The sequence below is a fragment of the Ranitomeya imitator genome, chromosome 4 (genome assembly GCF_032444005.1).
Source record: "Ranitomeya imitator isolate aRanImi1 chromosome 4, aRanImi1.pri, whole genome shotgun sequence".
NCBI classification, from domain to species: domain Eukaryota; kingdom Metazoa; phylum Chordata; class Amphibia; order Anura; family Dendrobatidae; genus Ranitomeya; species Ranitomeya imitator.
This window is the reverse complement of record NC_091285.1, coordinates 298,726,254-298,750,276: the sequence shown is the minus strand read 5'-3', so window position 1 is coordinate 298,750,276 and position 24,023 is coordinate 298,726,254. Positions and strand designations below refer to the sequence as shown.

Sequence of the window (24,023 nt, the reverse complement as noted above, 5' to 3'; positions counted from 1 at the left end):
TTTGTAAAATGTTATTTTATTTTGTTAGCATTTTAGGAGGTTTAAAAATGTAGCAGCAATTTTTCATTTTTTCAAAGAAATTTACAACATTTATTTTTTTAGGGACTTATCCATGTTTGAAGTGACTTTAGGGGTCCCATATATTGGGAAACCCACAAACGTGATACCATTTTAAAAACAGCACCCCTAAACATATTGAAAACTGCTGTCAGGTAGTTTATTAACCCTTCAGGTGCTTTACAGGAATTAATGCAAAGTGGTATGACAGAAATGAAAATGTGTATTTTTACCACCTAAATGTTGCTAACTTCTAAACAGATTACTACAGCCCTCAGACTCTAAGGCCACTATTTGGTCATGAATTGCCATGGCAAACATCAGGACAACAAAATCATGATCTGAGGGCACCAATTGTGACAAAGAAGAAGCCCCCACACTCTGTTAACCATTTATAATGATGTAGTCACTATTGACAGCAGCATCTAAGGGGTTAAACAGATTTAGATGGTGCAAATACTGATTGTGGCTGGTACAGCAAGTTGTCAGCTATAGTGGACAGCCGACAGCTGCTGGATTGTCATCTGTATGGGGAGGCTATTCTCTTATATCTCAGGTCAGTTAAAAGACGTATTGGCGGTCATTAAGGGGTTAAAGAAGTTGTCCACTACTTGGACAATTTCTTTTCATACACCTTGCTTGGCTCCGATAAAATAATATAGCCAATACTCACCTCCACAACTGGCGCCGTTCCCATGGTGTTGGCAGTCATTGTTCCATGGCTCTCATGTTGTTGTGACACTTGATGCCGGTGCCCAGTCAGCACTGGCATCACTGTACTTCCTCTTGTTGAATTGAGCAGGAAGAGGAAGTCTGGGATCAGCTGCAGCCCTGACGTCCTCTTCATGTTTGATTTGTCTGAAGGCAGGGACAGTGATGCCAGCGGTGATTGGTCACCAGCGTCACATGTCTCAACAACCGTACTAGAGTCCCAGAACCACGAGCATCAACACCACGGGAACGGCATAAGCACGGGAATGGAGTATAAGCTTTATTATTTTATCGGTGCCAAATATTTAGATAAAGAAGGGCTTGTCCTAGTAGTGTACAATCACTTTAAGTATCCATGTTTACAACCACTCATATAGTTACAGTTAGCTAGTTAGTTGCTAGTGGTCGTAACCATTGATACCTAAACTTTTGCACTGCCTTGCACATGGTAAGCAACACAGTAAATCAGGAGAACTCAAGTACATTTCTAATTGGAGGTATGTGCTATTATTAATATTATTACTACTACACCTACTACACATTTGTATAGGATCTTAGAGATGGGAATACCCCTTTAAGCTTCATACAAACTATTTTTCTTCCCCCACACCAATTCATTTATCAGTGAATATCCTCTCATGGATACAAACTGGATTGGCACAAAGTGTATAGAATAATTGTGACATAATAACCAGCTAAATACAACCATAGGCAAAGTGTTGGCATCCCTGAACATGTTCCAAAAAGTGAAGTACAGAGCATTATTGTGCAGCAGCACTCAAGGTTGAATATAAGTAGTCTGTGAATAATAGATAGATTCTATTGAAGGCAGAGAGATACAGGCCTTGCTGAAAATGTTGGCACCCTTAAAATTGTTCCAACAAATGAAGTATTTCTCACAGAAAATTATTCCAATTATACTTTTTTGTTATACCCATGTTTATTTCCTTTCTGTGTATTGGAACAACACAAAACAGATAAATAAAAGGCAAATTGGACATAATTTCGCACAAAAACCTCAAAATGGGCTAGACCAAATTGATGACACCCTCAGCTTAATATTTAGTTACACACCCTTCTACATGCTGGAGCACACTTTGAATAGGCTCCTTGAGGAGGAGGTGATCCCAGGGGAAGAGGTTGAAGCAGATGAAGATGTGGAAGGGATAACAATATCACTAAGCTCCATACTGTTGTCGCACAGTCGGGAGCCATGAGTGAGTGGATTACAGTGATCTAGAGAGGCTCATGGTACCAGACAAACTGTTAGTGAAGGTGCAGGAGCTGAGGAACAAATGGAGAATGACAAGGAGGATAAGGCGATGGGTGTGCAACAGTCAGGAGATGAAGAGGATTATGATCCCCTCTCTGTTTGTCCGTGGTTGGTGGGAGGGGACAGAGGAAGCAAGCCTGAGTGTTACCCCGCCACCAGCACACTATGGACTTGGACCTCATGGAAGTGCCCGACACATGAGCGCCTTCTTGCTGCAACATGGTGCCCGTATTGTTAGAATTGGAAATAATACTGACTATTGAGCTACCACTCTGTAAGATCCATTGTGCATGAGTAAATTTTTCCAGATGGTTTCCTCCCTGGCAAGTGACGTCTGCATGCTGGAGTATCAAAACACGCTTTTAGACATTCTTAAGAGTGGTTTTCCTTAAGACAGCAGTGAGGCACACAGTGTGCATGGCAGTTCTAAACTTTTAACCCTGGGAACGTCAAGGCGTCACCTTAAAAACATTAGCAACAGCAGCATAAGTGGCTTATGCAATTTCTGTGATTCATTTCACACATTTTTTAGACAAGCCTGTGCACCAGCAGAACAAAGTAGAAGTCTGACACGTGAACGACTGGAGATGATGGTGCAGGAGTATCTTGCGCTAAATATCAATGCTATCAGGGGGAATTTTGACCATTTTGCATTTGGGTATTCAAAAATGGAAGAGTGGCCTGAGGTTGCCTGTCACGCTTTGGAGGTTGTCATGCCTGTCAGGCAGTGTTCTCTCAGAATGTGTTCAACACTGCTGGTATTCATCGAGCATCCCCTAAAAATGTAGACTGCCTAACTTTTATCAAAATGAACAAGTCATGGCTCTCCAATGACTTTTACATCCCAATCGCAGACTGGGCAGACTAGGTGATGGTGGCATTTTTAGTGTCATGCATTGATCTTGCAATATTGCAGTCTGTGACACCATTTTTGTGGCTTCTCTGCCTGATGTTGCTACTACTGCTGATGTTGCAAACAATTTTTTGAAATGTGGATATTCCAAGTAGGGTCTCCATCAAGTGGGTTTCCTGTAGTGGAAGGTGTGTCAGACGCCTATTATACTGTTTCTACTCAGTGGAAATTGATGACATTTTAGTGGTGTATGACAATATTTTTTTTAAATGTTGAGATTCCAATTTCTCCTTCATATGTATTGCCTTTAGCAGTAGAGCTCTCATACCGGCAGGCCTGCACTAATTTTCACTCAACTGCCTGTATCACTGTACTTTAATTTTTCTACCAATAGAACTCTATGAAACTGATATTTGTGCTACCTGAGTGTGGCTGGCCCATGATTGACTGCTGCTTTGTCATTAGCAAATTTCTTCTGTGGGTCCATTGATGCCACTTTTCATGATGTGTGCCCCTAATTTGAGCTGTTTGGGAAGTTGTCATCCCTTAAGATGTAGTGTGTACGTTTGATTTTACCGCTGATTGAAATTAATGGGGCTCGAGAACGTTTGTCGAACATGTGGCGAACATGGAGACGTTCGTCAAACCGAACCTTGAAAGGTTCGCTCATCTCTAATCATGATCATATATGTCACTGTTGGCTCAGCTGAACAGATTACAGTCATTTCTCCCAGAGCAGACTTTATACACAGAAAAGGCATGATCCCACCATTTGTGGTACCCCTTAAGCTCGATTTCCAGCAGCTTCCAGCGCCAAGTGTTCAACTAAGGCACAGTTCACACTGAACAGGATGCAGATTCTGCACAGTTCTCTGAAGCTCTCACAGACTGCTTTGTGCAGTCTCCAGCATGTCTCTCTCAGCCACAGTTCACATTTTGGCTGGTCCCTCAGCAGTAGCATACTCAACTCTGCTCAAAATACAGAAGACTGACACTCCCTTAGGAGATTGCCACTTCATGAAAATACTTCCTGGTTCTTAGCAAAACTCTACTGGTATTTAACCATGTCCTTCCCAGTCATGCTAAAATGTATGTATGTATCTATTTATATATCTAGATCCAAAAATGATGAAGACCGCACACCAAAAGCTGAAATTTCACTTGTGGTTTATTGGCCCATGTGCAACATTTCGGTCCCAAGTGTGGCCTTTCTCAATACCATACACTTGCACTTTTGGAACTGCTTAAGAAAGGTCTACACTTGGTACCAAAACGTTGCACATGGGCCAATAAACCACACATGAAATTTCAAAATTTGGCTTGAGAAAGGTCCACACTTGGGACGAAACGTTGCACAGGGGCCAATAAACCCCACGTGAAATTTCAGCTATTGGTGTGCTGTCTTCATCATTTTTTGGATCTGTTATAAAGGTTTGGTACATGCCTGGAAGGCTTTTGCACCCTATTATAATTTTGTGCTTCTTTTTGTTTTTTATTTTTTATCTATTTATCTATCTATTTATAATAAGGCAGTGGCTTTCCCGTCCTTATGGAAATGAGGCAGTGAAAGTTAAATTTAAATATCGTTATTTGCCAACTTACAAAATAAATCCAAAATTTATCATCTATTTCGGAGCTGGAAAGTACATATCAGTCCATATCGTAACATTGCTGTGGGCGACTGTACCTCCGTATAAAATGTGGATGCAGCAATGGTTTTGCTTTTAGTCTCTGGCTTTGATCTGTGTTCAGTCTCATACAGACAGGCATACAAAAAACCTCCTGCTCTAATGCTTGCAAAATCAATCTGATACACACAACACTTACTTGCAGGATTAAATGAGAATCATGGTCATGGGCCACTTGCAAGACCTGGAGTGGAGGAAAAGATCTGTCCCACTACCTTCCTACAGACCTCTCCCAAAATAAAAGCCCATGTTTGATTTTCCGAAGTATGAATTGGTCAAATAGCTTGACCCAGTCCACACTTCACTTTTATTTTGCATTGTAACCAGAACTATGGCTGTAATTACAATGTTCAGCGTGTTCAATATGTTCAATATGTGCCTATTCTGGCACTTGGCCACTCTCTTCCCATTCCCGTGTAGCGGTGGGATATGGGGTAATGAAGGGTAATGTCACCTTGCTATTGTAAAGTGACATTAAGCCAGATTAATAATGGAGAGGCATCAATTATGACACCTATCCATTATTAATCCAATTGTAAGAAATGGTTAAAAAGCACACACACATTATTACAAAGTCTTTTAATGAAATAAGTACACAGGTTGTTGGAATAGTTTATTAGACTGGTAATCCATCTGAAGACCCTCGCTCTGTAAAAAAGGAAAAATAAAAAAACAACAATATCCCATACCTTCCGATGATCTGTCACGTCCCACGATGTAAATCCATCTGTAAGGGTTAACTAATTTTACAAGCAGGAGCTCTGCTAATGCAGCTGTGCTCAATGCCAGTAAAACCCCAGCAAATGAATGGAATGTAGGTCAATGACCTGTAGTAACCTTCAGTTGCGGTGAGGCGCCCACTGCTGGATGTCCTGATATGAACTCGAGCGTGGGAAAATATTCTGAAAAGTTCCCAGGCTCGAGTTCATATGAGGACATCCAGCAGAGGGCGCATCACCGCGACTGAAGGTAACTACAGGTCATTGACCTACATTCCATTCATTCGCTGGGGTTTTACTGGCATGAGCACAGCTGCATTAGCAGAGCTCCTGCTTGTAAAATTAGTTAACCCCTTCAGATGTATTTACTTCATGGGACTTGACAGATCATCGGAAGGTATGGGATATTGTTGTTTTTTTATTTTTCCTTTTTTACAGAGTGAGGGTCTTCAGATGGATTACCAGTCTAATAAACTATTCCAACAACCTGTGTATTTATTTCATTAAAAGACTTTGTAATAATGTCTGTGTGTGTTTTTTAACCATTTCATACATTTGGATTAATAATGGATAGGTGTCATAATTGACGCCTCTCCATTATTAATCTGGCTTAATGTCACCTTACAATAGCAAGGTGACATTAACCCTTCATTACCCCATATCCCACTGCTACATGGGAATGGGAAGAGAGTGGCCAAGTGCCAGAATAGGCGCATCTTCCAGATGTGCCTTTTCTGGGGTGGCTGGGGGCAGATGTTTTTAGCTAGGGGGGTCCAATAACCATGGACCCTCTCCAGGCTATTAATATCTGCCCTCAGTCACTGGTTTTACCATTCTGGCGGAGAAAATTGCACGGGAGCCCACGCCAATTTTTTCCGCGATTTAACCCTTTAAATTAATAGCTAGAGCGCCCAAATTTTGCACATACACACTACTAACATTAGTAGTGTGGAATATGCAAAAAAAGGGATATGAGATGGTTTACTGTATGTAAACCATGTCTCATATTATGTCGGGTTTGAGAAGGAGATGGCAAAAGCCGGCAATTGAATTACCGGCTTTTAAGCTATCTAGCGCTGTATGATATATATATATATATATATATGTGTCTCACTGACATATATATATATATACATACGGACATACAATGGATCCATGTTTTTAAAATTCGTAAAAACATATATACTGTCTATATATATATATATATAGACAGTATATATGTTTTTACGAATTTTAAAAACATGGATCCATTGTATGTCCGTATGTCGGTTTTGCAAGCCGGCGAGAAAATCTCGCAGTACGGATGCCATACGGATTACATACGGAGGATGCCATGTGCAAAATACGCTGACACACCCTGCCTACGAATGAGATACGGACCACTATTTTGGGGACTTTTCTGCATATTACGGCCGTAAATTACAGACCATATTTTTATATGCTGAGTGTATCGCCGGCCTTATTCAGCAAGCGCTATAGCTTGCCGAATAAGCAGATACCCAATCATAAGGGCAGCATGGTGGCGCAGTGGTTAGCAGCCTTGCAGCGCTGGGGTCCTGGGTTCTAATCCCACCCAGGACAACATCTGCAAAGAGTTTGTATGTTCTCTCCATGTTTGCGTGGGTTTCCTCCGGGCACTCCGGTTTCCTCCCACATTCCAAAGACATACTGATAGGGATTCTAGATTGTGAGCCCCATCGGGGACAGTGTTGATAATGTGTGCAAAAAACTGTAAAGCGCTGCGGAATATGTTAGCGCTATATAAAAATAAAGATTATTATTATTATTATAAGGACAGGTCATCAATATCAAAGTCCTGGACAACCTCTCTAAGGCTTTCTAAAGTCTAGGATTTGTATGTGTTTTTGCAATTCTATGGGAAAATGTACAAAAACCTAGAACAGTTGATTTTTTTTTCAGCAAGGGGCCCACATATCACATCAAAACTATGAAAAAGCCACAAAACAAAAAGATCTGTATATAGTGAATATTACATTTTCATTTTGACTTAAATCTGGTGCTAATGTTTTCTAGAGCAAAAAGCCCACATATAAATGTCCAAAGGGCATTTTCAAACTAAAAGTTTTAGAAGATCTGTGCAGGTATACTCTTGATGCAGTATAACAATATTGCTCAATTACACTTTTTAACCCCTTCGCCGTACTAGTACTGCGCTGCCGCCACTGCATTTGTGCCAGCAGCAGTACTAGTACGGCGCACCGATAACGGGCATTTAACCCCTCTGATGCCGCTGTCAATAGTGACAGCGGCATAGAGGGGGATCGCGCAGGGACGGGGGCTCCCTGCGCTCTCCCACCGGAGCAACGCAATGAGATCGCGTTGCTCCGGTGACCCGGAAGGAGTCCCCAGATCCAAGATGGCTGCCGGACTCCTTCCAGGTCATGAAGTGACCTGGCTAGCCGGCGCCTGCTAAGAGCAGGCGCTGGAAAGCTAGCTAAACTGCCTGTCAGATCGTTGATCTGACAGAGTGCTATGCACAGTGTCAGATCAAAGATCTGATCTAATACAGAGATGTCCCACCCTGGGACAATGTTAGAAAGTTCAAAAAAAAAAAAATAGAATGTGTAAAAAAAAAAAAAAAAAAATCCCCAAATAAAAAAAAAACATTTCCCAATAAATCCATTAATTTATGTAAAAAAAAAAAACAATAATTGTACACATATTTGGTATTGCCGCGTCCGTAACGACCCGCTCTATAAAACTATCCCACTAGTTAACCCCTTCAGTGAACACCGCAAAAAAAAAAAAAACAAGGCAAAAAACATTGCTTTATTATCATACAGGCGAACAAAAAGTGGAATAACACGCGATCAAAATGACAGATATAAATAACCATGGTACCGCTGAAAACGTCATCTTGTCCCGCAAAAAAAAAGCTGCCATACAGCATCATCAGCAGAAAAATAAAAAAGTTATAGCTCTCAGAATAATGCGATGCAAAAACAATTATTTTTTTATATAAAATAGTTTTTATTGTGTAAAAGCGCCAACACATAAAAAAATTACATAAATGAGGTATCGCTGCAATCGTACTGACCTGAAGAATAAAACTGCTTTATCCATTTTACCACACGTCGAACGGTATAAACGCCCCCCCCTAAAAGAAATTCAGGAATTGCTGGTTTTTGTTCATTCCGCCTCCCAAAAATCGGAATAAAAAGCGATCAAAAAATGTCATGTGCCCGAAAATGTTACCAATAAAAACATCAACTCGTCCCGCAAAAAACAAGACCTCATATGACTCTGTGGGCCAAAATATGGATAAATTATAGCTCTCAAAATGTGGTGATGCAAAAACTATTTTTTGCAATAAAAAGCGTCTTTTAGTGTGTGACGGCTGCCAATCATAAAAATCCGCCAAAAAAACGCTATAAAAGTAAATCAAACCCCCCTTCATCACCCCCTTAGTTAGGGAAAAATAATAAAATGTAAAAAAATGTATTTATTTCCATTTTCCCATTAGGGCTAGGGTTAGGGCTAGGGTTAGGGCTAGGGTTAGGGCTAGGGTTGGGATTAGGGTTAGGGCTAGGGTTAGGGTTAGGGTTTCAGTTATAATTGGGGGTTTCCACTGTTTAGGCACATCAGGGGCTCTCCAAACGCGACATGGCGTCCGATCTCAATTCCAGCCAATTATGCTTTGAAAAAGTAAAACAGGGCTCCTTCCCTTCCGAGTTCTCCTGTGTGCCCAAACAGTGGTTCCCCCCAACATATGGGGTATCAGCGTTCTCAGGACAAGTTGGACAACAACTTTTGGGGTCCAATTTGTCCTGTTACCCTTGGGAAAATAAAAACATAGGGGATAAAATATCATTTTCGTGGAAAAAAAAATATTTTTTATTTTCACGGCTCTGCGTTATAAACTGTAGTGAAACACTTGTTGGTTCAAAGCTCTCACAACACATCTAGATAAGTTCCTTGGGGGGTCTAGTTTCCAATATGGGGTCACTTGTGGGGGGTTTCTACTGTTTAGGTACATCAGGGGCTCTGCAAATGCAACATGACGCCTGCAGACCAATCCATCTAGGTCTGCATTTCAAATGGCGCTCCTTCCCTTCCGAGCTCTGCCGTGCACCCAAACAGTGGTTCCCCCCAACATATGGGGTATCAGCGTTTTTAGGACAAGTTGGAAAACAACTTTTGGGGTCCAATTTGTCCTGTTACCCTTGGGAAAATAAAAACATAGGGGATAAAATATCATTTTCGTGGAAAAAAAAATATTTTTTATTTTCACGGCTCTGCATTATAAACTGTAGTGAAACATTTGTTGGTTCAAAGCTCTCACAACACATCTAGATAAGTTCCTTGGGGGGTCTAGTTTCCAATATGGGGTCACTTGTGGGGGGTTTCTACTGTTTAGGTACATCAGGGGCTCTGCAAATGCAACGTGACGCCTGCAGACCAATCCATCTAAGTCTGCATTTCAAATGGCGCTCCTTCCCTTCCGAGCTCTGCCGTGCACCCAAACAGTGGTTCCCCCCAACATATGGGGTATCAGCGTTCTCAGGACAAGTTGGAAAACAACTTTTGGGGTCCAATTTGTCCTGTTACCCTTGGGAAAATAAAAACATAGGGGATAAAATATCATTTTTGTGGAAAAAAGAATATTTTTTATTTTCACGGCTCTGCGTTATAAACTGTAGTGAAACACTTGTTGGTTCAAAGCTCTCACAACACATCTAGATAAGTTCCTTGGGGGGTCTAGTTTCCAATATGGGGTCACTTGTGGTGGGTTTCTACTGTTTAGGTACATCAGGGGCTCTGCAAATGCAACATGACACCTGCAGTCCATTCCATCTAAGTCTGCATTTCAAACGGTGCTCCTTCCCTTCCGAGCTCTGCCATGCATTCAAACGGTGGTTCCCCCCCACATGTGGGGTATCAGCGTACTCAGGACAAATTGGACAATAATATTTGTGGTCCAATTTCTCCTGTTACCCTTGGGAAAAAAAATTGCGGGCTAAAACATCATTTTGTGGAAAGAAAAAATGATTTTTTAATTTTCACAATGCTACATTCTAAACTTTAGTGAAACAATTGGGGGTTAAAAGTGCTCACCACACATCTAGATAAGTTCCTTAGGGGGTCTTCTTTCCAAAATGGGGTCACTTGTGGGGGGTTTCCACTGTTAAGGCACGTCAGGGGCTCTCCAAATGCGACATGGCGTCCGACCTCAATTCCAGCCAATTTTGCATTGAAAAGTCAAATGGCACTCCTTCCCTTCCGAGCTCTGCCATGCGCTCAAACAGTGGTTTATCCCCATATATGAAGTATCGACGTACTCAGGACAAATTGCACAACAACTTTTGATGTCCAATTTATCATGTTACCCTTGGGAAAATAAAAAATTGGGGGCAAAAAGATCATTTTTTGTGAAAATTAATATAATATTTTTTTTACGGCTCTACATTATAAACTTCTGTGAAGCACTTGGAGGTTCAAAATGCTCACCACACATCTAGATTAGTTCCTTAGGGGGTCTACTTTCCAAAATGGTGTCACTTGTGGGGGTTTCCACTGTTTAGGCACATCAGGGGCTCTCCAATCGTGACATGGGCTCCGATCTCAATTCCAGCAAATCTTGCATTGAAAAGTCAAATGGCGCTCCTTCCCTTCCGAGCTCTGCCATGTGCCCAAACAGTGGTTTACCCCCACATATGGGGTATCAGCGTACTCAGGACAAATTGTACAACGACTTTTGTGGTCCAATTTCTCCTTTTACCCTTGGTAAAATGAAACAAATTGGACCTGAAGTAAACATTTTGTGAAAAAAAAGTTAAATGTTCAATTTTTTTAAACATTCAAAAAATTCCTGTGAAGCACCTGAAGGGTTAATAAACTTTTTGAATGTGGTTTTGAGTACCTTGAGGGGTGCAGTTTTTAGAATGGTGTCACTTTTGGGCATTTTCTGTCATATAGACCCCTCAAAGTCACTTCAAGTGTGAGGTGGTCCGTAAAAAAATGGTTTTGCAAATTTGGTTGCAAAAATGAGAAATTGCTGGTCAACTTTTAACCCTTATAACGTCCTAACAAAAAAAAATTATGTTTCCAAAATTGTGCTGATGTAAAGCAGACATGTGGGAAATGTTGTTTATTAACTATATTATGTGATATAACTCTCTAATTTAAGGGCATAAAAACTAAGAGTTTGAAAATTGCTAAATTTTCATAATTTCCGACAAATTTTTGTTTTTTTCACAAATAAATGCAAGTCATATCGAAGAAGTTTTACCACTATCATGAAGTACAATATGTCACGAGAAAACAGTGTCAGAATCACCAGGATCCGTTGAAGCGTTTCAGAGTTATGACCTCATAAAGTGACAGTGGTCAGAATTGTAAAAATTGGCCCTGTCACTTAGGTGAAAACAGGCTTTGGGGTGAAGGGGTTAATGGCTGCTCAAAGATACTGTAGATCAGCTTTTAGTCATTTGAACGCAAGCTGTTCTACAGTACACCCAGCAACCACTAGGCAGTGTAACAGCTGTGGTTTTCCACTTCATATATTGCATACATCCAGCCACTGGTTGAGACAATTCTTTTACACTTCAAGTTTTGCAGGTTGCCTGATATGGATCAATGACTTCATCTCCATAAACCTTTTTTAAGGCCCATTGACATACACAACTGGGTCTTAGGACTGAGACTCTAGTCTTCCATATTTGGTTTACTTCATTATTTGTACTACTGTGTTTCAACTTGCATCCATCACTGCTAGGTTCCTTTACATCTGTCCGTCTGCTCCTGAGTTTCCAGTTAGTAGTTGTCTCAACAATTCCATGAGTTCCCCGGAAGCTGCACCATCACATGCAGTCTGTGTGCCCAGACTAAAGGCTTGGAGCATCCACCTCATCTGGTGAGCACTTACCTTTGTAACAGATGTTGGTCCCCACAAATACGATGTTTATGACCTATTCTTGAGATAGGTCATCAATATCAAAATGGTGGAAAATCCATTCTTAACATTTATTTAGCTGTAAAAGGTATAAAAATTGGAATTTCATTGTCCTCTTAATGTGATAAGTCAATAAAGGCTGGGCATAGGGATTAAAATGATTAAAAGCTGTCTGCTCAGACAAAACGTATTGAAAACACTGATACAGTAGATATTTGTTTCGACAACTGCATTTAACCTAGCTATAAAGCTGACCGAATTACTGTGGTATCGTGGAGATAATGTGGCTGGTGCAGTGATAATGAGTCAATCCAGGAAGTTGGAAGAAGTGAGAAGGTTTATATGAAATTTATTTTCACTACCTTTAGAAGTAGTGGAAAGGTCAGATATAAGCTGCTGCAGATTTCGTCCCTGTGGTGTATTGCCATTTTTGTTCTTGAGCAAGTGCATATAAGTTATGTCTATACCTGAACACAAATAGAAAACTGAGCTGATCAAGTAAATCATTTGTATTATATGTAAAGAAAAATGGTGCTTTATTTCAATCCGCTAGATATAAGAAGAAAAATCGAATATTTTTCGAAAGCTTTCAAGTATTATAAATGCAATTGTGTACAGTTTTTTCAGAGAATATGAATGATAACACCAAAACTTTTTCTCCACTTATCGTTAGTGGTTTGCTAAAGGCATTTATTGTCAATCTACTGTGTTTTCTCTTTTTAAATCATAATCCAAATACCCTGATCAAAAGTTCACATACTCCATTCTTAATACTGTGTATTGCTAACTCTAGCATCAATGACAGCTTGAAGTCTTTTGTGGTAGTTGTGGATAAGGTTCATGATTTTCTCAGATGGTAAAGCTGCCCACTCTTCTTGGCAAAAAGCCTCCAGTTCCTGCAAATTCCTGTGCTGTCTAGCATGAACTGCATGCTTGAGATCTCCTCAGAGTGGCTCAATGATATTGAGGTCAGGAGACTGAGATGACCACTTCAGAACATTTACTTTGTTCTGCTGTAGTCAATAACAGGTTGACTTGGCCTTGTGTTTTGGATCGTCGTCATGTTGGAATGTTCAAGTACGTCCCATATGCAGCTACCGAGCTGATAATTGCAAATTTTCCTCCAGTATTTGCTGATAACGTGCTGCATTCATCTTTTCTTCAACTTTGACCAAGTTTCCTGTGTCTTTGTAGCTCAAACATCCCCAAAACATCAGCGATCCACCTCCGTGCTTTACAGTAGGAATGGTGTACCTTTCATCATAGGACCTTGTTGACCACTCTCCAAATGTAACGTTTATGGTTGTGGCCAAAAAGTTCAATTTTATTCCCATCACTACAAGTTAACTTGTTCCAGAAGTTTGAGACTTGTCTTTTTGCTGTTTTGCGTATTGTAGGTGAGACACTTTGTGGCATTTGCGCAATAATAGCTTTTTTCTGGTGACTCTACCATGCAGCCCAATTTTCTTCATGTGCCTCCTTATTGTGCATTTTGAAACACCCACACTGCTAGTTTTCAGAGAGTCCAGTATTTCAGCTGATGTTATTTGTGGGCTTTTTTTTGCATCCCGAACAATTTTCCTGGCAGTTGTGGATTAAATTTTTGTTGGTCTACCTGACCGTGGCTTTCTTTTTACATTTTCGATTTGTTAATCACAGTCTGAATGCTGCTGACTGGCATTATCAATTCTTTGGATATCTTTTTGCATCCCTTTCCAGTTTTATTCATTTCAACTAGCTTTTCCCATAGATCCATTGACAATTCTTTTGCTTTCCCAATGACTCACAATCCAGTAACATCAGTGGCTGGATGAAAAATGCAAGAGCCTGTCTGGATGCCAGAAACACGCTCAGCTTTTATGCACACACACTGATTACAAGCAAACAGGTAAAAGGTGAGGATGTTGCTTTAGATGAGAGAGTGTGCTCATTACTCGGATTTCTCCGAGCATGCTTGGGTGGTCTCTGAGTATTTCAGCGTGCTCGAAGATTTAGTTTATGTAGACATAGCTGCATTATTTGCGGCTGCTAGGCAGCTTGAATACATGTAGGGATAGCCTGTTTGTTAAGCAACTCCCATACTCGGAGACCACCCAAGTAACAAGCATAATCGCTCATCACTAGATGTTACCTTTAGTAGCCATTCAACTTATGTGCATTTTATCAGGCCAAAATCACCAGGGTAGGTGAACTTTTGATCAGGGTCATTTGGACATTTTGGGTTGTACTTATGATTTAAAAAGAGAAAACACAGTAGTTTGACAATAAATGGCTTCATCCAACCACTTCCCATGAGTCAAGAAAAAGTTTTGGTGTTATAATTTATATTCTCTGAAATAAGGCCAAGAAAGTAAATGTTCTGCCAGGGAATGTAAACTTTTGAGCACAACTGTACAGTATAAGGAAAGATATTAAGACTCAAATTTTTTTTAGGAAGGGGGGGGGGGAGGTGATACGGAGCCCAGGCTGAACAGCACAGGAAGGAGAGCAGAAAAGCTGCTCCCTCTCCTCTGTAGTGTGGGTGCTGACAAATGCAGCATCAATCATCTCTTTGCAGCTCTACTAATGAAAGCCTCATGTCACACACTAACAGCTGGGTCGTTGTGCTTCTCCTTTGGTTTTCCAGAAATCCTAGCTTACTTGACTGTCAATTTAATTCAAGTGACCAGTGCACAGAGACACTGCCAGGGTGTACAATGCCAGCATAGGCTAGCAGCATCATAGCCTCAATGGGGGTGGACCACAAGCTAGGGATAAGTGCCAGCATTGGATCCCTCAGCTACTCCTGCTAAGCTTTTGCAGCCACTCTTATTATTTATTTTTATGAGAAATGACAAGGGGCTCTTTCTAAGGAAAAGAGGCCGATTAGGATAATAATTTTATGGGATTTTTTCTTAGATTAAGGGGGCATGGACCTATGTGCTGAGCCTAATTATGCTAGGGCCGTAAGGTTATGAAGGCAATAATGCCCATGACTGAAAAAAGTAGGTAGGTACTACTAAAGTTAAAGTCCTGGCTTATGTTGGTAGAATGAATGAAATGTTTATGGTGGCAATAAATATCCATTCTAAAAACTGTTCTTTGAATTACCTGTATGCACCATGTGTATAATGTGTGTGATTTTTGTGTGACATATTGCTAATATATTTGTGTAGCAGATATCCAATATGTGATGGATGTATGTGGCACATGTCTAATGTGGCATGTATCTGATTTCTAAGTGACCTGTGTGCTGCAATTGATAATGATTAATTTGTCATTCTTTAACCCCTTTCTACCATTGGACATACTATTCGGTCCATGTGGGGTGGGCCCTACTTCCCAAGGACGGAATAGTACGTCCAGCGCGATCATCCGCGCTCTCGTGTGAGCATGGTCGATCGCGGCAGGGTGTCAGCTGACTATCACAGCTGACATCCGGCACTATGTGCCAAGAGTGGTCCCGGACCACCCCCCGCACATTAACCCGGCACATTGCGATCAAACATGATCGCAGTGTTCCGGCGGTATAAGGAAGCATCGCGCAGAGAGGGGGTTCCCTGTGGGCTTCCCTGAGACCCTCGGAGCAACGCGATGTGATCGCGTTGCTCCAAGGGACTCCTACCTTCTTCTCCCTAAATGTCCCAGATCCAAAATGGCCGCGGGGCTGCATCCGGATCCTTCCATGAGGTGGCTTACCAGCACCTGCTCAGAGCAAGCGCTCGTAAGCCTGCAGCAGTACATGTCAGATCGCTGATCTGACACAGTGCACAGCAAAGTGTCAGATCAGCGATCTTACACTATAACATGATGCCCCCCTTCCCCGGGGAAATGTTATAGTGTAAAAAAAATATTCAGATATTCAGACCTATCCATCAATGTCAATGGCTGCTCACTATCCCCAGTCCCACACGCCCGGTGCCTCGGGGTGATCCTCGACTCTGCCCTCTCTTTCAAGCCACATATCCAAGCCCTTGCCTCCTCCTGTCGTCTCAAACTCAAAAATATTTCACGGATCCGTGCTTTCCTTGACCGCAACACTGCAAAAATGCTAGTGCATGCCCTTATCATCTCCCGCCTCGACTACTGCAACCTCCTACTCTCTGGACCCTACCCTCTAGCACTCTGGCACCACTCCAATCCATCCTACACTCTGCTGCCCGACTAATCCACCTGTCCCCCCGCTATTCCCCAGCCTCTCCCCTGTGTCAAGCCCTCCACTGGCTTCCTATCACCCAGAGACTCCAGTTCAAAACCCTCACACTGACATACAAAGCCATCAACAACCTGTCTCCTCCATACATCTGTGACATGGTCTCCCGGTACCTACCTACACGCAACTTCCAATCCTCCCAAGACCTCCTTCTCTACTCCCCTCTCATCTCTTCTTCCCATAACCGCATCCAAGACTTCTCCCGTGCTTCCCCCATACTCTGGAACTCTCTACCCCAACACATCAGACTCGCGCCTACCATAGAAACCTTCAAAAAGAACCTGAAGACTCTTCTCTTCCGACAAGCCTACAGCCTGCAGTGATCCTCATCCTACTGAACAGCCGCAGAGCCAGCTCTTCCCTCTCCTAGTGTATCCTCACCCACCCCCTGCAGACTGTGAGCCCTCGCGGGCAGGGTCCTCCCTCCTTATGTACTCGTGTGCCTTGTTATCTGCTCATGTTTAATGTATTTGTCTATATTTGCCCCGTATTCACATGTAAAGCGCCATGGAATAAATGGCGCTATAAAAATGTATAATAATAATAATAAAAAAAAATTTTAAAAAAATTCCTAAAAAAATATATATATATTTTGTTCCCATAAATACATTTCTTTATCAAAATAAAAAAAACAATAAAAGTACACATATTTAGTATCGCCGTGTCCGTAACGACCCGACCTAAAAAGCTGTCCCACTAGTTAATCCCTTCAGTGAACACCGTAAAAAAACGAGGTAAAAAAGAACGCTTTATTATCATATCGCCGAACAAAAAGTGGAATAACAAGCGATCAAAAAGATGGACATAAATAACCATGGCACCTTTGAAAACATCACCTTGTCCTGCAAAAAATGAGCCACCATTCAGCATCATCAGCGAAAAAATAAATAAGTTATAGTACTCAGAATAAAGCAATGCAAAAATAATTATTTTTTCTATAAAATAGTTTTTATCGTATCAAAGCGCCAAAACATAAAAAAAATATACATGAGGTATCGCTGTAATCATACTGACCCGAAGAATAAAACTGCTTTATCCATTTTACCAAACGCGGAACGGTATAAATGCCCCCCCTAAAAGAAATTCATAAATAGCTGGTTTTTGGTCATTCTGCCTCACAAAAATCGGAATAAAAAGCGATCAAAAAATGTCACGTGCCCGAAAATGTTTCCAATAAAAACGTCAACTCATCCCGCAAAAAACATGACCTCACATGACTCTGTGGACCAAAATATGGAAAAATTATAGCTCTCAAAATGTGGCAACGCAAAAAATATTTTTTGCAATAAAAGCATCTTTTATTGTGTGATAGCTGCCAATCATAATAATCCATTAAAAACTCGCTATAGAAGTAAGTCAAACCCCCTTTCATCACCCCCTTAGTTAGGCAAAAATAAAAAAATGTATTTATTTCCATTTTCCAGCTAGGGTTAGGGCTAGGGTTAGTGTTAGGGCTAGGGTTGGGGTTAGGGTTAGGGCTAGGTTTAGGGCTAGGGCTAGCGATAGGATTGGGGCTACAGTTAGGGCTAGGGTTGGGGTTAGGGTTAGGGCTAGGTTTAGGGCTAGGGCTAGCGTTAGGGTTGGGGCTAAAGTTAGGGTCAGGGTTGGGGCTAAAGTTAGGGTTAGGGTTTGGATTACATTTATGGTTGGGAATAGGGTTGGGATTAGGGTTAGGGGTGCGTCAGGGTTAGGGGTGTGGTTAGGGTTGCCATTGGAATTAGGGTTAGGGGTGTGTTTGGATTAGGGTTTCAGTTATAATTGGGGGTTTCCACTGTTTAGGCACATCAGGGGCTATCCAAATGCGATATGGTGTCCGATCTCAATTCCAGCCAATTCTGCGTTCAAAAAGTAAAACAGTGCTCCTTCACTTCCAAGCTCTCCCATGCGCCCAAACAGGGGTTTACCCCAACATATGGGGTATCAACTTACTCAGGACACATTGGAAAACAACTTTTTGGGGTCCAATTTCTCCTGCTACCCTTGGGGAAATACAAAACTGGGGGCTAAAGAATAATTTTTATGGAATTTTTTTTTATTTTCACGGCTCTGCATTATAAACTGTAGTGAAACACTTGGGGGTTCAAAGTTCTCACAACACATCTGGATAAGTTCCTTGGGGGGTTTAGTTTCCAATATGGGGTCACTTGTGGGGTGTTTCTACTGTTTAGTTACAACAGGAGCCCTGCAAATGCAATGTGATACCTGCAGACCAATCCATTAAGGGTACACAGTGGCATTTTGATCGCTATGACGGCACGATTTGTGACGTTCCAGCGATATATCCGTGACGTTCCAGCGATCTCGCTGTGTCTGACACGCTCCTGTGATCAGGGACCCCACTGAGAATCGTACGTCGTAGCAGATCGTTTGAAACTTTCTTTCGTCGTCTAGTGTCCCGCTGTGGCGGCATGATCGCATGGTGTAACAAAGGTGTGCACGATATTGTATACGATGTGCGCATAGTAACCAACGGCTTCTACATCGTACATATGTCATGAAATTATCGCTCCAGCGTCGTACATTGCAAAGTGTGACAGCAGTCTACGACGCTGGAGCGATATTGTTACGATGCTGGAGCGTCACGGATCGTGCCGTCGTAGCGATCAAAATGCCACTGTGTGACGGTACCCTTAGTCTGCATTTCAAATGGCGCTCCTTCCCTTCCGAGCTCTGCCATGTGCCCAAACGGTGGTTCCCCCCCACATATGAGGTATCAACGTACTCAGGATAAATTGGACAACAACTTTTTGGGTCCAATTTCAACTGTTACCCTTGGAAAAATACAAAACTGGGGGCTAAAATATAATTTTGTGGAAAAATATTTTTTATTTTCACGGCTCTGCGTTATAAACTGTAGTGAAACACTTGGGGGTTCAATGTTCTCACAACACATCTGGATAAGTTCCTTGGGGGGTCTAGTTTCAAATATGGGGTTACTTGTGGGGGTTTCTACTGTTTAGTTACATCAGTGGCTCTGCAAATGCAATGAGACGCCTGCAGACCAATCCATCTAAGTCTGCATTCCAAATGGCGCTCCTTCCCTTCCAAGCTCTCCCATGCGCCCATACGGTGGTTCCCCCCACGTATGGGGTATCAGCGTACTTAAAACAAATTGGACAACAACTTTTGGGGTCCAATTTCTCCTATTACCCTTGGGAAAATACTAAACTGGGTGCTAAAAAATAATTTTTGTGGGGAAGAAAAATAATTTTTATTTTCACGGCTCTGCGTTATAAGCTGTAGTGAAACACTTGCGGGTTCAAAGCTCTCACAACACGTCTAGATGAGTTCCTTGGGGGTCTACTTTCCAGAATGGTGTCACCTGTGGGGGGTTTCAATGTTTTTGCACATCAGTGGCTCTCCAAACGCAACATGGCGTCCCATCTCACTTCCTGTCAATTTTGCATTAAAAAGTCAAACGGCGCTCCTTCCTTTCCAAGCTCTCCCATGCGCCCAAACAGTGGTTTACCCCCACATATTGGGTATCAGTGTAATCAGGACAAATTGTACAACAACTTTTAGGGTCCAATTTCTTCTCTTACCCTTGGGAAAATAAAAAATTGGTGGCGAAAAGATAATTTTTGCAAAAACATATGTTTTTTTATTTTTACTGCTCTGCATTATAAACTTCTGTGAAGCACTTGGTGGGTCAAAGTGCTCACCACACATCTAGAAATGTTCCTTAGGGGGTTTACTTTCCAAAATGGTGTCACTTGTGGGGGGTTTCAATGTTTAGGCACATCAGTGGCTCTCCAAACGCAACATGGCGTCTCCTCTCAATTCCTGTCAATTTTGCATTGAAAAGTCAAATGGCGCTCCTTTGCTTCTGAGCTCTGCCATGCGCCCAAACAGTGGTTTACCCCCACATATGGGGTATAAGCATACTCAGGACAAATTGTACAACAACGTTTGCGGTCCATTTTCTCCTGATACCCTTGGTAAAATAAAACAAATTGGAGCTGAAGTAAATTTTTTGTGAAAAAAAGTTAAATGTTCATTTTTGTTTAAACATTCCCAAAATTCCTGTGAAACACCTGAAGGGTTAATAAACTTCTTGAATGTGGTTTTGAGCACCTTGAGGGGTGCAGTTTTTAGAATGGTGTCACACTTGGTTATTTTCTATCATATAGACCCCTCAAAATGACTTCAAATGAGATGTGGTCCCTAAAAAAAAGGTGTTGTAATAATGAGAAATTGCTGGTCAACTTTTAACCCTTATAACTCCCTAACAAAAAATAATTTTGGTTCCAAAATTGTGCTGATGTAAAGAAGACATGTGGGAAATGTTACTTATTAAGTATTTTGTGTGACATATCTCTGTGATTTAATTGCATAAAAATTTAAAGTTGGAAATTGTGAAATTATCTAAATTTTTGCCAAATTTCCGTTTTTTTCACAAATAAACGCAGGTAATATCAAACCAATTTTACCACTATCATGAAGTACAATATGTGACGAGAAAACATTGTCAGAATCACCAGGATCTGTTGAAGCGTTCCAGAGTTAAAACCTCATAAAGGGACAGTGGTCAGAATTGTAAAAATTGGCCCGGTCATTAAAGTGCAAACCACCCTTGGGGGTAAAGGGGTTAAGGGTAAGATCAGACTTAGCAGTTGGTGCAAAGTTCAGGAGTAGCCATTTTCTAACAATCATATCTGTTCCCAGATTATAGAGAAACTAGATGGTGGCCCGATTCTAACGCATTGGGTATTCTAGAATATGTATGTAGTTTATTTATGAAGATTTTAGAATAATACATTGAATACACAGCCTGTCACTGATTGTTCGCGGCCAGCCAAATAGTATATAGTATAGCCACGCAGTATATAACAGCCCACATAGTAAATAGCACAGCCACGTAGTATATTGCACAGCCACACAGTATATTGCACAGCCACGAAGTATATAGCACAGCCACGTAGTATATAGCACAGCCCACGGAGTGTATAACAGCCCACATAGCATATAACACAGCTCACATAGTATATAACAGCCCACGCATGCAGTATATAACACAGGCCACATAGTGTATAACACAGGCCACGTAGTTTAAAGCACAGGCCACGAAGTATATAGCACAGCCCATGTAGTATATTGCACAGCCCACGTAGTATATTGCACAGCCCACGTAGTATATAGCAATGTGGGCATGAAGTGATCTAAAATTTCCTGGTGGATGGCTGCGCTGACTTTGGTCTTGCTAAAACACAGTGGAACTACATCAGCAGACGACATGGCTCCCCAAACCTTCACTGAGTGTGGAAATTTCACACTAGACCTCAAGCAATTTGCATTGTGTGCTCTCCACTCTTCCTCCAAACTCTGTGACTTTGCTTTCCAAATGAAATGCAAAATTTGCTTCTACCCTTTCTGAAAACAACACCTTGGACCACTGAACAATTGTCTAGATATTTTTCTCCTTGGCCCAGGTAAGAAGCTGCAGGCATTGTCTATTGGTCATGAGTGGCTTGACCAAGGGAATGCAACACTTGTAGCCCATGTCCTGTATACGTCTGTGTGTGGTGGCTATTGAAGCAATGACTCCAGCAGCAGATCACTCCTTGTGAATTTCCCTCAAATTTTTGAATGGCATTTTCCTAACAATCCTTTTAAGACTGCGGTTATCCCGGTTGCTTGTGCACCTTTTTCTACCACACTTTTTCCTTCCTCTCTACTTTCCATTCATATGCTTGGATGCAGCACTCTGTGAAAAGCTAGCTTTTTTTAGCAATGACCTTTTGTGGCTTACACCCCTTGTGGAATGTGTCAATGACTGCTGGACATCTGTAAAGTCAGCAGTCTTCCCCATGATTGCGGAGCCTACTGAAACAGACTAAGGGATTTTTTTTAAAAGCTTATGAAGCCTTTGCAGTTGTTTTTTGTTAATTCTAATTTTCGGAGATAATGACTTTTGTGTTTTCATTGGCTGTAAGCCAAAATCATCAACATTAACAGAAATAAACACTTGAAATAGATCACTCTGTTGGTAATGACTCTATATCATATACTAGATGGTGGCCCGATTCTAACGCATCGGGTATTCTAGAATATGCATGTCCACGTAGTATATTGCACAGCCCACGTAGTATATTGCCCAGCCACGTAGTATATTGCCCAGTCACGTAGTATATTGCCCATCCACATAGTATATAGCACAGCCACGTAGTATATTGCCCAGCCACGTAGTATATTGCCGAGTCACATAGTATATTGCCCAGTCACAAAGTATATTGCCCAGTCACGTACTATATTTCCCAGCCACGTAGTATATTGCCCAGTCACGTAGTATATTGCCCAGCCACGTAGTATATTGCCCAGTCACGTAGTATATTGCCCAGTGACATAGTATATTGCCCAGACACGTAGTTTGTTGCCCAGCCACGTAGTATATTTCCCAGCCATGTAGTATATTGCCCAGCGATGTAGTATATTGCCCAGCGATGTAGTATATTGCCCAGCCACGTAGTATATTGCACAGTGACGTAGTATACAGCACAGAGCCACGTAGTATATTGCACAACGACATAGTATACAGCACAGAGCCACGTAGTATATTGCCCAGCCAAGTAGTATATTGGCCAGTCACGTAGTATATTGCCCAGCTACGTAGTATATTGCCCAGCCACGTATGTCACAGGGTAAAAAATAAAAAATAAATATATACTCACCTTCCGAGGGCCCCTTGTAGTACGGTCACATGACCGTGACATCATGGCTGGTCATTCTCGCGCAGGGCCTATGATGATGTCGCGGTCACATGACCGTGATGTCATGGCAGGTCCTTCTCGCGCAGGCGCGCAGGGCCTGTGATGACATCGCGGTCATATGACCGTGACGTCATGGCAGTTCCTTCTCCCATACCATCCTTGCCGCCGGAACCTGCCGCTTACATGGAGCGGTCGCGAAAGGTGAGTATATAATGATTTTTTATTTTTTTTTATTATTTTTGACATTAGATGTTTTTACTATTGAAGCTGCATAGGCAGCATCAATAGTAAAAACTTGGCCACACAGGGTTAATAGTGGCGGTAATGGAGTGAGTTACCCATGGCATAACGCGGTCCGTTACCGCTGGCATTAACCCTGTGTGAGCGGTGACTGCGGGGAGTATGGAGGGACTAATCGGACTGTGGCCGTCGCTTTTAATCTCTTTGTCTATAGTTTGACCTAGATTTTAAAGTGGAAATATGTTTCTTTTTAGGTATTACATACTAAGCTACTGCGATTATATATACCGGTATATTGTAAACTACATACCGAAAGGCTGCCAATTTCAATCAGGTCTGAAAATTAAAAGTAAAAATTATAAGGAATATCCTAAAGTTGAAATTTATGACATACTAATCAGACATTTCAAGTCTGGGAGTACTGCCTAAGGGAGCAGCACAGACCAGGTAGAGGTTGGCAACATTGTGTTTTATTTTGCAATTAGATCCTTAGAAGTTAGGCAGAAAGCTTACTACTCTCACTTAGCAGTTAATAACCCCTATTGATTTAGTTGGAAAGGGACTGGATACAGCAAGTGTGGTCATGTCTCTAGTGTAGTGGGGATCCCAATTGTACTGTAGTACTATTAATTTGACAATCACACAATCAGTGCAAAAAGAATCAGATATA

General features: G+C 41.6%; 1 protein-coding gene across 1 annotated transcript in view; it reads left to right on the top strand.

Moving 5' to 3' along the window:
* Positions 1-24,023, top strand: part of IMMP2L (inner mitochondrial membrane peptidase subunit 2) — a 1,988,725-nt gene that overhangs the window by 1,679,571 nt on the left and 285,131 nt on the right. The window lies entirely within an intron of this gene.